Source organism: Phoxinus phoxinus (genome assembly GCF_949152265.1).
Source record: "Phoxinus phoxinus genome assembly, chromosome: 8".
Lineage (NCBI taxonomy): Eukaryota > Metazoa > Chordata > Actinopteri > Cypriniformes > Leuciscidae > Phoxinus > Phoxinus phoxinus.
Genome location: NC_136883.1, coordinates 17,893,266 through 17,913,797, shown reverse-complemented (window position 1 = coordinate 17,913,797; position 20,532 = coordinate 17,893,266). Strand labels below are relative to the sequence as shown.

General features: G+C 40.6%; 1 protein-coding gene across 1 annotated transcript in view; it reads left to right on the top strand.

Moving 5' to 3' along the window:
* LOC307002810 (uncharacterized protein) overlaps window positions 1-20,532 on the top strand; it is a 185,218-nt gene that overhangs the window by 109,391 nt on the left and 55,295 nt on the right. The window lies entirely within an intron of this gene.

The following is a 20,532-nucleotide window of genomic DNA, read 5'->3' as shown; positions in this document are numbered from 1 at the left end:
TGTGGTGGGCCACTAGCTCCCTGGACTGGGCTAAAATAAGCCAATCGTCCAGGTAATTTAGAACACGGATGGGGCCAGAGCTGCATCCATGCACTTCCTGAATGTCCTCGGGGCCAAAGAGAGGCCGAAGGGAAGGACCATGTACTGGAACGCCCTTTCTCCAACGGCGAACCTGAGGAACTGCCTATGTCGCCGAACAACCTGGATGTGAAAATAGGCATCCTTTAGGTCTATCTTCACGAACCAATCCCCTGGCCGAATCTGAGATATGATAGCTTTCAGCGTCAACATCTTGAATTTACCTTTGTAAAGGGCGAAGTTCAGTCGGCGGAGGTCCAGTATGGGACGCAACCCGCCGCCCTTCTTTGGGACCAGGAAATAACGGCTGTAAAAGCCCCTCTAGGATTCCCCTGGAGGGATCTCCTCTATTGCTCCTTTGAGAAGGAGGGAAGAGATTTCCTGCTGAAGTACAGAAGCCTGAGTGGCGCTGTCTACTACAGTTGGAAAAACCCCGTTGAAACAGGAAGGATTGCGGCAAGACTGAAGAGTGTAGCCGAACCGAATTGTGCGAAGAACCCAAGACGATACCCCTGGTAAGCGCTCCCATTCTGGAAGGAAATGTGATAGAGGAAGAGGAATGTTGTAATGCAGACGACATACCTGAGTGAGGGTGCCGTGTTGACGTTCCTGGGGTAAAGAGGTTGACTGTGCAGGAGGGCCCTTGGCGTCCTGGCACGTGATGGGAGGCATCGATGCTGGGGTCATGGTGACCAGGTCCGCCTGCTCCGGAGGAAAAACGGAAAGTGCCTCCGAGGGTGCGGCCGGCAGTTATAGAGAGTGTGGGTGGTGAGGGGAGAAAGCAGAAAGCGTCTTCTTCCTCCCGCACCAGACTGAGTAGAGATGGTGAAATATGGCCTGCACTTCGAGACACTCTGAGTGGCGAAGGTGACAGGGCAAGGAAAGGAGAGCTGGGAGGTGGGCAGAAACACTTGCGCGTTCTGACCCAACCCTGAGGAAGCAGAGGAGCTCTCCTTTTTCTGACCGGAAGGTCGGGAACGGCTTCAATTAGAGGCGTTTGTGAGGCCGTTGACGGGGAAACGGGCGACCGCGGTCTCCCCAAACTGTGGTAGGTGGGGGATGCCCCTGTTCGCTCCTTCTGTAACTATTAGAGGGACGTTCTCTGGGTCGCACCGGGGGGGGGGGGGAGCAGAAGGTTCCCTCGCCCTCCTGGGCATGAACTGTCTGAACGCGGCCGATTGGGATTTGGAGGAGCGGAATTTCTCAACCACTGTGTTGACCGCCTCACCAAACAACCCCGTTTGAGAGACAAAACCTTCTCTTTGTCACGTATTTCCGTGAGATTAAGCCACAAGTGGCGCTCCACCGCAACGGAACCAGCCATAGAGCGACCTATAGCACGTGCGGTATGCTTGGTGGCTCTTAAGGCTAAATCCGTAGCCTTACGAAGCTCCTTTACTGCTTCAGGGGTCACGCCGTCGCCCTCGTCCATTTCTTTCAGGACGTCTGCCTGGTAGGCCTGGAGAATGGCCATAGTGTGCAGGGTCATGCCTGCCTGCCCAGCCGCCATGTAGGATTTCCAAATGAGAGAGGAAGTAGTCCTACATGCTTTAGAAGGGAGGAGGGGGCACGAGCTTCCAGGAAAGCACGTCAAAAGCACGTCAACGAGCTCCACGTAGGCCGCAGTAGGCCGCGCTTCCTGGCCGCTCGGCGGGATAACCTCGTCGGTGAGAGTAGGCCCGAAATACTCGGAGTCGGAAGCCTCGGTAAAAAGTATATCCTCCAGCCCGAAAGAAACCGTGCCGCCTGCTCCCGGGCTGGGGCGCAAATAATCGTGTGAAAATTCGACTGGCGTGCCGAGGGGAGGGAGGGAGAGAAAGAGCGGGGCTCGTCTGCTCGAACTCCACGTCCTCAAGCTCTACATCCGAACCCCAAGCCGCGGATCCTCGAGAGGCCTCGGGAGCGCGGCAGGGGGAGACGAATGATTCTCTCTCAAAGACCACGAGCCGCGATTTTAGGGTTTTGAGCAACAAATTTTCACAAAATTTATTTGCATTTAGACGATTCTATAACTGCCTCACGCGCATGTGAAAAACCCAAACATTTAATCACTTACTGTGTGGGTCGTCGTTAGCGATGTAACGAGCACATGGCGGAGTACAGCGTCTGTGTTCCATGGCAGCTTCACCGTAAGGAGAAACAGAGTTCCGCTTGAACAGTCGCAGAAGCGCCGAGAATAATCCTTAATTATAGTTGTAGCTTTCAGAAAAATCACGAGCGAAGGGCAAACGTGACCGCTTCGTTCTGAAGGTAGAGAAATCTGAGGAGCAGATGGCGCGCGCGCGAATATGTAATGATGCGACGTTAGAGCGTCGGGGCGGAGCCATGTCGCGCGGACACCATCAGCCAATGAATTGGCGTGATTCTATAAGGCTTCAGACAATCGGCACATTCAGAGAATATCCCACTGCGCTATCCGCAGCGTTGAGTGAACCTATGAAAGAGAACATCTCCTCACTATCTGCTAGCTGCCAGTCCCCTGAACACAATGTCTCTGCAGAGAGCCCAGGCTCTACAAACAGCAGCAAAAACAAACTGAGCAATAAACAGAGCAACCAGCAGCACGAAACATAACAATCTGTTCCAGCCAATAACCGACAAGAATGATGTGGGGTGGGGTTTGGGGGGTTAATGCGTGGATGAGGAGGAGGGAGGGTCTAGCTAGCCTCCGTTTTGTTTGATAATAATTCAAACATCAACAAGAGGTTACGCCAACCGAGATTGCTGATAGCACCTATAAAATGAATGTTTTTCACTTTTACTTGTTTGTGGTAAAAGGCTACTTAAAAGGCTGTTGCCCATTACATGATATGTTTGTACTACTGAAATTCCCACAATGATTTCAGCATCATATTATTTGAAATTCATCATAGATTGATTTTCCAAAGATGTTTAAATGTTAATTTCCAAAAAGATATTGTACTTGTTAAAATTTTAACAATGCGCATAACACACGTGACAAGTCCTGATTGGTTCCTGAGGCATTGAACGGCTGTGATGGGTTCTTATGATAATGAGCTTGCATCTCACTCAGAGCTTCAGTTGCTGTCTGTGAGGTCCTTGAATGTGATTAGATTTAGAAGTCTAAATTTAAACAATATATAGTTCAAATATTTATAGTGTTCGTGTTTCTTTAGAGGACTTGGAGGAAACCACGCGATTGATATGGATTGGGTGATGTTTTTTGCGTGTAACTTTTTGAAACGTGAACAGATCTGGTGAATAGTTCATATGAGGGATATAAATCTCTCAGGTTTCATTAAAATGTCAGTTTTTCTTTCGAAGATTAACAAAAGTCTTAAATGGTTTGGAACTACTTAAAGGCCGTGTTGCAGGGTTAATTTTTCAACGAATTTGTGAAATTTTTTATTTGTTGTTTTTCAGACTAGCTGCTATAGAAGAAAAACAGAAATCTGAGTGCAGAGACCAGCGAGGAGAGCTTAGCCTAAGTAGAGATGATCCGATTGATCAGCTGGTGACCGGAATTGGCCGATTTTCACAATTGATTAACACCGCGCAACAGCAATCACATGTGCACACGGACCGCACATGTAGGACACCTCGTGAATTACGGATGTTTCACACCGCAAGCGTGAGCAGCGAGGTTTTTTTTTTGGTGTGAATGCTCTCATTGAATAACATTCACGCTGAAAAAAATACGCGGAGCAGGAGCAGTGCGTGAGCGTCAAGCAGGAGCGTCGCGTAATTAAAGCAGGAGCTCACGCTCAATTAAAGTGAAAGCACGCTTTTAATGGACAAAATCAATATGATTTCACACAAATAGTGCCCAAAATGCACAGAATTTGCATGTCTAGTGTGTTTAACAAGAACTGGAGTAGGCTAGAAAATGAAAACAAAAATATTTGTAGAAAATGTTTCCCATTTAAACTTGTTTTAATTGTTCAGTTTGGGTAAAAGTATATGGTGTTTTATATTTAAAAAAATATAGAAAATAAATAAAGAGTTCAGATGCAATTTAAGCCTCTAAGTGCCATCTAAACATTTCTTCTAGAATGATCATTTTTATCAAGCTTGAATATTTAAGTTCAGTAATTTATCTTAAATGGCAATGAAAATTACCTATTATTTGTCATTTAAGTGAAATTACTGAACTTAAATATACAAGCTTGATCAAAATGATAATTTTAGACAAAAATTTCAGATGGCACTTAAAAACTTTGGCATCTGAACTCTTCAAATATGTGTGTGTGCTGTAAAGTGGTTAGAAAAAATGAAATCGGAATTGGCTAAAATCGGTATCGGCAGGTCAAACTCAGTGAAAAATCGGAATCGGCCTAGAAAATTTTAATCGGTGCATCTTTAGTACTGTAGTAAGTATGGTTTAATCTCACATCATCTCTGTTATAGAGATTTTTGAATCAGGCCTATTGAAAGGTGATTCGGTTCAGTCTTGGTAGGAAAATGTTAGCAACGTGTCCATTTCAGGTGTCTAATTTTGCTCCCTTTGAGTCATTCATGTACAAATCTGTTAATATAATTGTTTTTTTTTTTGGGAAAGCTGCAAGTCACTTGTCCTAGTTGTTCTGGCATACAATATTTTGCACAACTTCTAATTTCCTTAAATCTTTTTAAAAGAGGTGAAGAGAGTGCATGTTAGGATGACGTACATCACTTTTTTTTTTTTTTGCTCTCGAAGTCAAAGGGGGCTGACTAAAACAAATAATAATCCTAAAAATAAAGATTAGCATTTGTTATACATTATAATTATTATACTTGTTGGCTGGGTACTTTTTCAGTTAAACCGTTAAATTACCGTTAATTTTTTTTTGCTGTGATACAGTGACATAACATGTAGACTTCACTGTTGTTCAGCAAGACTTAGGCCCTGTTTACACGAGAACGCTCGTGGGTGAAAACGTAAAAATATTTTATCGGATGTGCCTTTCGTTTACACGGCGACGGCATTTTTGGGGCTTAAAAGCTTTTAAGAACAGTTGGAAACAGTTAAAAACAGTTCTAAATGTCTATATTGCAGTAAATGTGGGGTTTCAAGCCCCATCCCTCCCCCATCAGAAGTGTAATGACTGTAGTTTGCACGCCCACAGTGAAGTGCGCGCCCCTACAAACAAGCACAGGTCAAAACTTCCATGGGAGAGATAACAAATGTAGATTGTGTGCCCACTGTGAAGTACGCACCACTACACATAAAAACTGGTCCCACAGTTTCAGTTCTACCAGAAAGACTTAGGAGAACAAATACTGTGACAATTAAACATTTATTAACAGCCCAGCAAGCAATCAAGTTATTTGGCGTAGGCCCCGTCCGTAGCTTGCAATCCAAGGGTCCGGACTCTGCATATCCTGCCTGGAGACGAAGGCAGGGGCGCAGCCGACCCCCTGCGAGGTATGGGAAGGGACCATCCTGGTGGTGGTGGGGTGAATGGAGGGAAGAGACCATCCTGGTGGTGTTGGGGAGGATGGAGGGAAAGACCCGGTGGTGCTGGGGAGGATGGAGGTGAATGGAAGCATCCGCATGACAGGAGGGGCCTCCACTCAAGGATACAATATGATGAACAAGTCTAAGGGGCTGTTTACACGACACCGTTTTCAACTAAAAACTGAAAACTTTTAATGCGTTTTGGCCGTTCGTTTACAAACTTCTGGAAACGGGTTTCAAAGTGCAATTTTTTGAAAACGGTCTCCGTCTATAGTGTTTCATCGCCATCGAATGGGCTAGCAGCAGAATACAGCATTTTTAATCATTGTGATCTGTGTGAATGGCGATTGCTTTGACAATTGCGGAAAACTCAAAGAAAAAACGTCCCCGCTTTAAGCATATCATTGTCGTTTAAACGTACCCTAAGTATGCTCCATCATTGGCCTAGAAAGATAACATTCTGGGAGTCAAGACTATAAAGGAGAATAGTCCAGGCGTTTTAAGCCAAAATGGGGGTCAACCGTGAACAAATTGCAACAGAATCAAACTCAACTGATTTTGTATCCTCAATATGTCCTGAGTAAGGAAAAAAAAAGCCCCGAAGAATCCCATTAGGGGAAAGTTCCAAAAAAGACCCAAATATATCCTATATATGTGATGCGATCTGGGAAAACCCGTCGGATGTCGCGCTGGCACGTTTTCAGTAAGGTCTAAAAATAGATTTTAGTCAAAATTGGGTTTTCATTAAATTATTATTCTATAACATCTTGTCTATCATCTCTGAATATATCTTAGGAAAATTCGCTAGTTTAGTGCAGAAAAATGGGGATTTATAGTGGCAAGCTGAAAGACTGTGTCTTTCTCTTTAAGAACACGCACGGCGGAGCGGAGGTGCAAAAAAACTTAATCGCGCACAGCTCTCCTTCTCTTAACACTACAAAGACAGTTTCACCTATCAAAATAAACCACATACCAGAAAGGTCCCGCCAGTCCTGTGTAAACTACAAGGGCACGCAAGTTTTTATTTATTTATTTTTATCCAACGTTATTTTGTGATGCAGAGCACAAGAGAACAACGGAGTCTGAAGTAGCTGCTTGCTTAAAAGATCTCCTCTCAATTGTCTAATTTAGAAACGGTTTTCACAGGATGAATTTTGAGTTCATAAGTTTTCGAATGATACCTAATCTATGTTCATTACTAAAATATGTAATATGAAAAAAGGCAATAAAAAAAAGAGCGCCAGTCGTACCGCTAGAAAAAAGTTGTTTTAGTGTTTAGTTACCCTTTAACCCTTTAGAACCGAATGTGTCGTCGCCGACACAGATCAGCAAGCTGTATTCATTGTACCGTAACTCTTCAACCGTTTGCACTATCAAAACCATTCAAATTGCCCCCGACAGTAGACAACATGCGCTTTTCGGCAATATACGGCTTATTACGGTAATTCCATGATTTCCGTCAGCAAATGACAGCGGGCTTTCTGGCAGAGCGGGAAGGAAGGATTTGAACCGAGAGATACGAAGGTTCAAATCAGGTTAGAGTGTTTTGGATTGCATAAAATAATAAAAGAGACAAACAAATACATGGTGAAAGAAGTGGTAGACAGAGGAAGAGGGGATTGGGATGATTTTTAATGAAACTTGGGAGGCGGATGGCCGTTACTTTTTCACGTATCTTTACATGTGGTGTATGTCTGTGTATGTGTGCGTGCCTAATATGAATGGACGCATTTATATGTGTGCGTGTATGAAAAAAAGGGTCCTAAATGAAAACTGTGCAACCCAATGTCACAAAAAAGACTTGTATAGTTGTATTATACTTCATTTTTCAACTTTAAAGTGTTAGTTTCTTTCGTTCGTGATTTTTTTCTGTTTTTTTCTAAATAAAAATCGGAAAATTTATTCTCGTTTTTTTTTTTTTGTCTATTTAAATTCTATTTACGAACTCACCACACACAATAATGGTCAATAACTGTAATTTGTTGAAAGCTAATCTTTTTCTGAAAAAGATGACACCTTACACATGAAGATAGCACATTGTTTTAGAATTTTACAGTCAAAAAATCAAAATATGTGAAAAACACCCATTTTAGCGTCAGGTTCTAAAGGGTTAAATCTGTTTTTCTCAAAATTCCGTTTCTGAAAATCTTAGCGATCAGCCGACTTCAGATGACCATAACTTTTGTTACAGACAAACGATAAAATAAATAAAAACAGATTTGGAAAGGGATTGAAAACAGCTTTAATGTGGTATCAAAACCCGTAACATGTCAAATTTTACCATGTGGGGTGTTTTCCCAGATCACATCACATATAGCCTCATTATTTTTCTCACATGAATAGGGTGAACAATTTTACCTTTAGATATCACCATGCAAATTAGTGAGTTGATTACTTATATCAAGACAAACAAAAAATGTATTACAAGTTTTTTTTTATTGTTTGTTAACATGGACAAACGGTGCATAATCTAATTACAGATGTGCTAATTTGCATAAATACCACAGCAGATCTAAACATTGGGTACAGCCAGGAGAAAATGTCTTGTTGGACCTTGTTGACATATTACAGTAAAAGACTAAATGTTAAGGTCTGAATGGAACCCAGTTAGGCTACCCATGAGCATAAATACAAAGAGGCAGGAAGAAGTAACAGTATAAGCATCCTAGTTAATATTACCATTTTCACCTTTACATGTTCCAATGTTCTAGTGCGTGGTGGCTCTGACATTACAATGAACAAAGTAATTATTAAATTAAATTAAAATACAAAAATATATATACTGTAATAAGTGATAGAAACATTTAACATGGTCCCCACTATGGCATTTCATTTGCTTGCTACTTTTACAGACTTTGATGTGACTCTTGCTCTGCTGCGGAGAAAAACTGTGCGCGCTCTTTGGCCACGGTGAGCAGCCAATAGCAGCGTTGCAGATCAATGTTTCTACTATCGATACATATCCCCTTTTAAACCAGCGCATTAACGCGCAATTATCTTAGATAACTCAATCCAGCTATTCTAATCATAACCGGCAAGTGTGTTCAAAGAACATAATTAACCAGATCATGATAAATAAACATTTTGTCATTCTTTACTCACTCTAATGTTGTTCCAAACCTGTATTCATTTATTTATTGTGCTGAACAATATCGCCCAGCCCTACAGCGTGGCTACTTATTATGCAGGCTCTATCTAATATCAAAAGAGTTGCCTATACAGTTTTATCGGTAGATGCTAAGAGACATTTATTTATACAGTCCCCTCCAAAAGTATTGGAACAGTGAGGCCAATTAATTTATTTGTTCTGTAGACTGAAACCATTTGGGTTAGACATCAAAAAATTTATATGAGACAAGAGATCAACATTTCAGCTTTTATTTCCAGGTATTTACATTTAGATCTGATACACAACTTAGAAGATATAACCTTTTTTTTTTAACCCACCCATTGCTCATGCGACCAAAAGTATTGGAACATGTGACTGACAGGTGTTATTTGTTGCCCTGGTGTGTCCTGTTACATTGATTATTCAAACAATAAATAGCACTGAATGTCTGCGCTCAGTTTAAGATTTGGGTTTTGCCTGTGCAGACTGCATTTATAATTAGACGTGTAACCAACATGAAAACCAGAGAGCTGTCTATGGGCGAAAAACAAGCAATTGTGAAGCTGAGAGAAAATGGAAAATCAATCAGAGCCATTGCACAAACATTGGCCATAGCCAGTACAACCATTTGGAATGTCCTGAGGAAGAAAGAAACCACTGGTGTACAAAGTACCAGACCTCAAATGGGTAGAACAAGGAAAACATCAGCAGTTGATGACAGAATGATTGTGAGAGCTGTAAAGAAAGACCCTAAAACAACTGTTAGTGACATCAGCAACAACCTCCAGAGGGCAGGAGTGAAGGTATCTCAATCTACTGTTCACAGAAGACTTCATGAACAAAAGTACAGAGGCTTCGAGCTCATCTGTGAAACACGGTGGAGGTAATGTCATGGCTTTGGTTTGCATGGCTTCTTCTGGGACGGGCTCATTAATCTTTATTGATGATAGAGATGAATTATTCAACTCCAGATCTGTTCGACTTCCTGAACGTCACTTCCTGTTACGTCACTTCCTGAACGCGTTGTTTGTGTTTGAGCTCCGTCGATTTGATTCAAAATCCGGGATTTCTCTCTTTAAACTCACTTACAACTAATATTTTCTACTTTTTCTCATTGAGAAACACTGACGCTCAAAATATCGTAGTTACAACGCGGACTGTTGAGTAGACGCGTCTCAAACCGATTGACCCAATACCGGTCCATTACACCTGTGGGTCGGACGGCTGAGCGGGTCTTCTTTACACTCACTTACAAACGAACATTTTCTACTTTTACTCACTGAGAAGCACTGCTGCTCAAAATCTCATAGTTACAACGCGGACTGTTGAGTAGACGCGTCTCAAACCGATTGACCCAATACCGGTCCGTTACACCTGTGGGTCGAACGGCTGAGCGCGTCTTCTTTACACTCACTTACAAACGAACATTTTCTCGCCTATCGTGCGTCTACATCACACCCGTACCATTAAAAAGACAGATTATATCCAAGATTTCAGTTATAAATTAGCGTTAATATTGATAGCATCACTGGTAGCGTCGTTGCTAACTTACTGTCCATCTGTTTAAATGGCGAATATATCAAATGTAACGTTATGTTGTCTACCTTTTGGTGCAGGTGAGGACACATTCGAGCTGCAGGCGGTGCAGTCTGAGCTGGAAGCTGTAGAAAAGCAGATCCGCGACCTTCTAGAGAGACAAGCCGAGCTAAGAGACCGGCGTTTAGCTCTTGAAACATCTCGCGTCGATGCACACAAATCAGTTAATAATCCGCAGACTCCGATTGCGTCAACACCGTGCGTCTCTCAGCATTGGTCCCGTGCGCCAAGGCGGTTCTCACAAGTTTCATACACCCCGGCTCCGAGGCGCCGTCACGAAGCTTGGGTTGTTTCGCAGCGGAAGACGCGAAGAATCTCTCCGCCCCTCCCGGTTTTCGAGATTTCCACTCAGAACCGCTTCTCCCCTCTTCGCGAAACGGAACGCGATGCTGTGATTATCGGCGATTCAATTGTTCGGAACGTCCACGCTACGTCAGGTAAAAGTAAGGTGCGTAGCCACTGTTTTCCTGATGACCGTGTTTCTGATATCGCTGCGCGAGTACCCGAGATCTTGAACGGTGACGAGCGCGTCGGAGCTGTCGTCTTGCACGCAGGAGCGAACGACGTCAGGCTGCGGCAGACGGAGGTTTTGAAAAAGGATTATAGGAACCTAATCGAGACGGTACGCACCGCATCGCCTGAAATAACGATCATCGTGTCTGGGCCGCTTCCCACGTATCGACAAGGGCATGAGAAGTTCAGTAGATTATTCGCGCTAAATGAATGGTTAATGTCATGGTGCAATGAGCAGAAACTGCTCTTTATAAATAATTGGAATCTATTTTGGGAGCGTCCTAGGCTCTTCCGCGCTGATGGCTTACACCCAAGTAGAAATGGAGCGGATCTTCTGTCGGATAACATCTCCAAGACGTTAAAGACCGTCTGACTAGTTACCAAAAATCCAAATCACAGTCTCTGCTGCACCAAATTAATTGATATAAATACTAGTGTAGAACATTTAATAGAAACTGTGTCTATTCCTCGTTTAGTGAGATCAAATAATAAATCTACTGTAGGATCTAGGAAAAATCTAATTGTTATTAAAACAGAAAATCTCGCTATTAGTGAACAAAAACAATTTCTAAAGCTAGGTCTTCTGAACATTAGATCACTCACACCTAAAGCAGCTATTGTAAATGAAATAGTCACAGATAATAGCATCGATGTACTTTGCCTTACTGAAACCTGGCTTAAACCAAATGACTATTTCGGTCTAAATGAGTCCACTCCACCAGGATACTGTTATAAGCATGAGCCCCGTCTGATTGGTCGTGGCGGCGGTGTTGCAACAATCTATAGAGATATTCTTAATGTTACTCAGAAAACAGGTGACAAATTTAATTCGTTTGAAGTACTTGTATTAAATGTTACGCTCTTAGATGTAAAAAAAAAATCCCTATTATCTCTAGCCTTGGCTACCGTATATAGACCGCCAGGGCCCTACGCTGATTTCCTAAAAGAGTTTGCAGATTTTCTCTCAGATCTATTGGTCAACGTCGATAAAGCATTAATTGTTGGAGATTTCAACATACACGTAGATAATTCAAATGATGCGTTAGGGGCTGCGTTTACAGATTTATTAAACTCCTTTGGGGTCAAGCAAAACGTCACCGGACCAACTCATCGTCTTAATCATACACTCGATTTAATTATATCATACGGAACCGATCCAACCGATATAGATATCATTCCACAAAGTGATGGTGTCAGTGACCACTTCCTGGTAACTTGTATATTACGGACTACAGTACTATGTCATACTGCGCCGCGTTACCGACCAGGCAGAACAATCCTTCCATCCACCATAGATAATTTCTCAAATTGCTTATCTGATTTGTCTCAGTTACTGCCTGAACCCAAACAAACAGACGAATTAGAGGAAGTAACTAGCACTATGAGCACCATTCTCTCTAGAACATTGGATATTGTTGCACCCATTAGATTAAAAAAGGTCAGAGAGAAAAGTAAAGCACCATGGTACAACAATACTACGCATGTTCTAAAGAGAGAAACCCGTAAATTAGAGCGTAAATGGAAACAAACTAATTTAGAGGTCTTTAGAATCGCGTGGAAAGACAGTATGTCACGTTATAAAAAGGCCCTAAAAGCGGCAAGGGCTGAGCATCTCCGCAAACTAATAGAAAACAACCAAAATAATCCAAGATTTTTATTTACCACCGTGGCTAGACTAATAAATAAACAAACGTCACCTGACCAAAATATCCCGTTACAGTTTAGCAGTAATGATTTCATGAACTTCTTCACTGAGAAAATAGAAAGCATCAGAACCACAATTGTAAACACTCAATCTTCAATCGCGCCTTATAAATCAGCCTCAATTATCACCCCGCAAGAACAATTACAGCGCTTTACAACTATAGAACAAAAAGAGCTAAATAAACTTATCACTTCATCTAAAACAACAACGTGCTTATTAGATCCTATACCAACTAAACTACTGAAAGAAGTGTTACCTGTAGTGGAAGAGCCTCTACTCAATATTATTAACTCGTCTCTATCTTTAGGTCACGTTCCAAAAACATTTAAACTGGCAGTTATAAAACCACTCATTAAGAAACCACAATTAGACCCACATAATCTAGCAAATTATAGACCCATTTCAAATCTTCCATTTATGTCTAAAATATTAGAAAAAGTTGTGTCCGCTCAACTGTGCTCTTTTTTGCAAGAAAATGACATCTATGAAAAGTTTCAGTCTGGATTCAGGCCGCACCATAGCACTGAAACTGCGCTCGTTAAAATCATTAATGATTTACTTTTAGCTTCGGACCAAGGCTGTATCTCAATACTAGTTTTACTTGATCTTAGTGCTGCGTTCGATACTATAGATCACACAATACTCTTAGATCGACTACAAAATTATACTGGCGTTCAAGGACAAGCATTAAGCTGGTTTAGATCATACTTATCTGACCGCTACCATTTTGTCTATTTAAATGGAAAAAAATCGATCATAACTTCAGTAAACTATGGAGTGCCGCAGGGATCTGTGCTAGGCCCTCTATTATTCTCAATATATATGCTGCCACTTGGAAATATTATAAGGAAACATGGAATTAGTTTCCATTGTTATGCTGATGACACTCAATTATATATTTCATCACGGCCGGATGAAAACGCTAAATTATCAAAATTGACAGAGTGTGTTAAAGATATAAAAGATTGGATGACGCGTAATTTTCTTCTATTAAATCCAGACAAGACGGAGGTACTACTCATCGGTTCAAAAAACCGCCCACAAAACCTCTCACAATACAACTTTAACATAGTAGGATGTCCTGCTACTTTATCCTCTACAGTAAAAGACCTGGGTGTCATACTAGACTGCGACCTGTCTTTTAAAAATCATATTTCATATGTTACAAAAACGGCATTTTTCCACCTTAGAAACATTGCTAAGCTACGTAATATGCTATCAGTTTCTGATGCAGAAAAGTTAGTTCATGCATTCATGACCTCGAGACTAGATTACTGTAATGCTCTATTAGCTGGTTGTCCTGCATCCTCAATAAACAAGCTACAGTTAGTCCAAAATGCAGCCGCTAGAGTTCTTACCAGATCAAGAAAATATGATCATATAACACCTATCTTATCATCACTACATTGGTTACCTATAAAGTTCCGTATTAATTATAAGGTATTGTTACTGACTTATAAAGCCCTAAACGGCTTAGCTCCAGTTTATTTAACGGATCTTCTATCGCCCTATAATCCATCGCGCTCTTTAAGATCGCTAAATTCGAGGCTTTTGGTTATACCTAGGATATCTAAGTCCACCAAAGGAGGGAGAGCATTCTCACATTTAGCTCCAAAACTCTGGAATAGCCTTCCTGATACTGTTCGTTGCTCAGAGTCGCTCTCCCAGTTCAAAACTAGATTAAAGACGCATCTCTTTAACCAGGCATTCATATAAATGTTTTAATCTTACAGTTAAATCCGGCCTCTAGTTCATAACCGCCAGAGGAGAACTGGCCCCCGACTGAGCCTGGGTTCTCCCAAGGTTTTTTTTTTCTCCATTAGGTCACCTGATGGAGTTTTAGGTCACCATTAGGTCACCTGATGGAGTTTTTCGTTTCCTTGCCACTGTTGCCTTTGGCTTGCTCAGTTGGGGATATTCAATTTAATGAATCAATCAATATTACTATTGATTAGCATTACCAAACATGGACGTTTTATTATTATTTTAATTTAATACTGTGAAGCTGCTTTGATACAATCTGTATTGTGAAAAACGCTATACAAATATTCTTGACTTGACTTGACATGATGGAACACATGATGGCAGCAGCTAAATGATATCAGAAGTGTACAGAAACATTTTGTCTGCCAATTTACAAAAAGATTCAACCAAACTGATTGGGAGATCCTTCATCATGCAACAAGATAATGACCCAAAAACAACAAAGGAGTTCATCAAGGGCAAGAAGTGGAAGGTTTTAGACTGGCCCAGTCAATCTTCAGACTTAAACCCTATAGAGCATGCATTTTACCAGCTAAAAAAGAGACTAAAGGTAGTAACCCCCCAAAACAAACAACAACTTAAAGAAGCTTGGAAAACCATTTCAAAAGTTTGGTGATGTCAATGGGTCTCAGGCTTTATGCAGTTATTGCAAGCAAAAGATTTGCAACTAAATATTAAGTCTTATTCACTTTAATCTATTTTAAGTTAATCTGTTCCAATACTTTTGGTCGCATGAGCAATGGGTGGGTTCAAACAAAAGGTTATATCTTCTAAGTTGTGTATCAGATCCAGATGTAAATACCTGGAAATAAAAGCTGAAATGTTGATCTCTTGTCTCATATTCATTTTTTGATGTCTAACCCAAATGGTTTCAGTCTACAGAACAAATAAATGAATTGGCCTCACTGTTCCAATACTTTTGGAGGGGACTGTATATTACCTGTTTGCAAACTTTTTCTTTGATGGCACATTTTCCTGACCTTTTTTGCTCCCCCCTGTGCTTTACAGCTTTAAGGTGCGTTCACACTACAAGCGACAAAGCGACACGTTACCATTTATTTAAATGGGGAGCGGGCGTTTTCTGGCGACACACACGATCGCGGCCGTTGGCGACCTGATGGGGTGTGTCTGGCGACGCGACAAAGTTGAGATCTGTTTGACTTTATGCAAATGAAGAGCGACTTTCGGAAGCGACAACCAATAGGAGTGAAGTCAGTGAAGCGCGCGTGATCATCCGTCACTCTCTGACAGAGGCAAGTTGAATGAGAAGCTAATTTTAGCTAATTTCAGAAACTGTCCTATAAGTTGTGATATATCTCCGTGTACATACAGTGGTATTCACAGTACTGACTCAGAGCCTGATTGGTTTCGTGAACCCATATAGACCGGTATTTGCCCGTTTGTTGCAATTAAATAGCCGCGATGGAAAAAAATAACTCACAGATTCTCGTTCATCTTTAATATTATGCATGTTATGTACTGATTCCATTTATATTTAGAATTTTCCTTCCAAAATGTTTGTTTGTAGTGGCAAGAAAACGGATTTGTTGTCTACAACATGGAGAAACATCTGTGAATGTCACTCACAAACATTACTGGCGACCTAACCGCCAGCCACTGGCGACCTGCAGCGACAAAGTCGCTTGTAGTGTGAACGTACCTTTACAGGGGGGAGCTTTACAGGGGGTATGGTTTATCTAAATGAGATGTAAATGAGCCCTATTGTCACTCCCAGCAGCAGAGAGAGGTGAGAACTGCACAATCTTTAGAGGCCGTTTTCTCCACTTTGAGCTTTTTTGAGTGCCTACATTCAAATGGCCACAACCTCCAAATATTATCAGATTTCCATGTGTTGAAAGCTTGGAGACTACACTTTCAGAATCTGTGAATAACTCAAAATGCCCCACACCGACTTGTGTCCCTACTTTCCGTGATCGGTCACATATGTTTATGCATGGTTATTGAAAAACTAAAAGTTTTTGAAATAAGGCCACAAAACACATACTAAATATGTGTCCACAAGACTTTTGACTAATGGGTGCTTTCGCCTAGAGTTTTTGCTCCAAAATTATCTGAAAATCATCCTGCTTAATCATTCACATAAAACAATACATGTGTTACAATTGTTTATTGTAAAGTGTATATCTATTTATATCTTATATCATTTATATGTATTATAATACATAATACATACCAGAGGTTGCATCCACTTTCTGGTCAAATAGGATATCTGCTTTAGCTATATGCAGTGTTGTCAGGGGTCCTGAGTGCTATAAACTCTCCCCACACAGTGTCTGTAAACTTTATGTTGGTTTTCTTTTTTGTATTATTCAGTGTAGTTTTCTTTTGTAGTCTTTTGTTAAAGATGCTCTAAGCGATGCTGGGTGACGTCATTTCTTGATGACATTCAAAGTATTGTCAAACAAAACGAAGGATAGCTAGACCCTCCCTCCTCCTCATCCCATCTCCTCCCCCTCCCTTTGTTTCCCAGTGAGCATAAACAACGGCTCAGTCATAAACAAATTTAGTCAAAGTTGTCAATAGCCTATAAATGAACATTCAAATTCATAACAAACAGTGGGTGAATACAACCATTCACACAAGCTGTCGCCCTACTGTGAGTTTGCTTGATCATTTACAATAGAGATTGATCGCTAGCTGCTATAAACCTATATGTTGTATTCACTAAAGTTTGCGCTTACTGCATAGATCTAGCTCATTATATCCTTGTGTTGGTTAGGCGAACACGAACGTCCATTTAGAAAAACAAAAAAATGGATTTACCCACCTGTCCAGCAAAAACAGAGCTACCTGAATGTCGGATTGGAAGCCCATCTGGCGGCGGAGTTCTCAACACCTTTCGCAGGCTTTTCCAATGTAAATTCGGGAGTTCCTTATCCTTTTCCCTCTTTGCAATTTGTTCATCGGAACATCATCTCTTTGGTCGTGTGTCGGCCATATCAAACTTTAAGAGAATATAACTATAACTTCCCTCTTCATGCTTCTATCTCCTCCTCCACACACCCCTTCATGTGTACGCGCACACTAACCCCCCAAACCCCACACCCAAATCTTGCTTGTCCGTTATTGGCTGGAACACTGTTTGTTATGTTTTGTGGTGCGGGTTGCCCCAGTTTGTTTTTGTTGCCGTTTGTGGAGCCTGGGCTGTCTACAGAGACCGCATTTTTTTTACAGTGTGTTCAGGGGACAGGCAGCTAGCGGATAGCGAGGAGATGTTTGCTGTATGTGACAAAAAATGTTTTGTCTTAAAAAACGCGTGACATCGCTTATCCTGTTAACCGTTGCCAGAGCGAGGACGCACTGAAGCGTTTTTTTTTTTAATAGTTCAAAGTTACTATCAGATTTAATGTTATTACCTTGACAAACTATACATCATTAAAAAGATATAAGTCTCACGTTTCAGTATTTGACCACTATTGTATTCTGAGAAACTTATAGTGACAGTTATGTCTTAATTTGTGTCAGGATTTATGTAATGAAAAAATTAGTCGATACCTTTAATATGAATTATGAGCGTCAGCCGCGTCCATTCATAAAAAAACTCCCGTGCTGTTGTCATGAGAACGCTTGACAAAACAACGTCCCTCAGGGCTTTTGGCTCAAAAATGTGCAGATTTGGAGAAATATTGATAGATTCTCATAGGTTTACATCAGATTTCTATAGACAGGAATAATATTTATTGAATTTATATCAAAATGCGTCGATGTAAACATAAAGAGCGCTGGATTCTCTGATGTACTGTGTTTTCAATCCATACCAGCAGCCGGATGGCGCTCTATGCACATGTTTTTTGTCCAAATATGGGAGCACACGAAGAAGAACCAATGATGCACATTCCAGGACGTCACTCACATAAACAGAGTGTAACGAGGTTCAATGTGAAAATGCAGGGAAGGAAGAAGACAGGGGTCGGCGTAACTGCACTGCAAAAAATACTTTCTTAGTTAGTATTTTTGTTTTGTTTCCAGTCCAAATATCTAAAAATTCTTAAACCAAGAAGCATTTACTAGAGAAGTAAAATGACATAAGAAATTCTATTTTGTTTTAAGATAAAAAGAAAGTAATTTAAGTAATTTTTGCTTAAAACGAGCAAAATTATCTGCCAATGGGGTAAGCAAAAAATTCTTGGTTTCCATTCGAATTAAGATTTTTTTTCTTGTTTTCCATTCGAATTAAGATTTTTTTGCTTACCCCATTGGCAGATAATTTTGCTTGTTTTAAGCAAAAATTACTTAAATTACTTTCTTTTTATCTTAAAACAAAATAGAATTTCTTATGTCATTTTACTTCTCTAGTAAATGCTTCTTGAATTAATAATTTTTAGATATTTGGACTGGAAACAAAACAAAAATACTAAGTAAGAAAAGCATTTTTTGCAGTGTGGGACACTCGTTTATTTAAGTCCAAAGTTAAAAAAGAAAAGTGCGCACAGAGCGCGTCCACTATGCGTTCAGCACAGCAAAAATAAATCATAAATCCAAATTCTCTCAATGTGAATTCTCCCAGTTTCAGCAGCAGCAGACAAGGTCCCAGTCCAACTCTCTCTCTCTCTCTCTCAATCCCGCCGGCTTATATCCGGTCTCTCCACGCCAATTACTGCAATCAGACACAGGTGTTCATCATCTGCACTTGACCTACTTACTCACCGCTCGGCTCCCTCCTCTCTCTCCCGCTACAGACTTCGCAAAACCACGCCCCCCTCGCCACACAGAGCTAACAGAGATCGCTGTAACATGCAGATAAAGATGTTTTGAAGACAATAAACATGATTGCAATGATATTTGATTTACCTGTGTTCTTCGAGCCATGTCAGGTATTTTTATAATAATTGATTATATTTATAATGTAATGCTAATCGATATAGACTTTATCTTCGTGCAGAATACTAATAATACTAATAAAATAATAAATTTTCTGTCTGATTTTTTTATCTGAAGCCAAATAAGCTCGCAGAAGGTTATTTAAAACACTCGACTTGAGCTATAAAGTAAGTTTGGAGCACAAGCATGGTTTTAATCTCATAAATGTTGTGTATTGTCGTGCTAGCTCAGGTGCACCTGCCATCTAACGTTAGCTGTTAAATAGGAATGCTTACTGAACTGTTTCTTTATTCAAGAAAAGCATTTGATACAGTTTCAATGTGAATTGAGAACTTTGATACAACAAATTAGGGGGTGAAACAGCGTGAATAGCCAGTCGTTAGCCATTATAATGCAAACAAAAGAAATGCATATTACCAGGGCCATAACCAGGCTGGAGATGTGTGAAAGTGAGCAGGAGAGACTGACACTGAATGGGGCTCGTTTGCACCACAAAACAACAGAGACAATAGACTGAATAGATGCTTATAGATGACAATAAACACAAGTTTGCATTTTAAATTCTAATCAAATTAAAGTCATATGACATGATCTTGAAAAACATTTAACTAAATGCAGAGTTTTAGACTTATCACCTTCAAATTTTAAATATAACATGGTCAGACATGTGGCTTTAGCTGGAGTGCAATTCTAGATTCCTCCAGTGCCAACTTCAATTTAATTTTCATGAAGATGTTTCATAAAAATAAATTTCTAATAACTTACACAACTTTGAAGCTATTCATACATTTTTTTTTTCATTATGACAATAATTAATTCTACATTTCCAATAAAGTGCCAGGTGTCAGCTTTCAAATGAGACCATACTTGTGCTTTTAGTACAAAGGGTCCATAAACACTATCTGTTTTAGTTTGGGTATGCCATTTCTGGGGATTTTTCAAAAGTGGCGCTGCAGGCTAACAGGTTATAGCACCTTTAATGTATGTCTCTTTTCCTTCCTCTCCAGAAGCCAGTGAGGACTCTGTGTGGAACAGGGGAGGCTAGCTGCTTTCATTCTGTGATGTGCTTCACAGTCTGCTGACACAACTTCCTTATTGTGTGTGCGTGGGTTGGCTGCTTTGGTTTGAATTTAGGTGGGTTTGAACTATTTCCTGAGTTGCAGCCAGCCTGCCTTGTTCCTGCTAAGCCTGGCCCTAGAGAGTTATTTTTAAAATCTTGATTGTGCTGTGTCTTTTGGAGAGAGAGTCCATGATAACGAGTCTTAATTGATGATTGTGTTTTTATAAGAATGTGTATTTTTGCACTGATACTCACATCTCACTTAATATTTTCTTTGCCTTCAATTGGTAATACTTAACTGTGTGTCCTTCATGTAAGTATTTCCCTGGTGCCCCACCAAGGGTGGCATAGTCGGATTAGTTTAAATTGTGATTCTCGTTTCCCTCCACTCGTTTAATACCACAATAACATGCTAGGACCTTCAAAAAACCAGCTGAATTTTCAGTTTATGTGTGTATAAAGGTTTT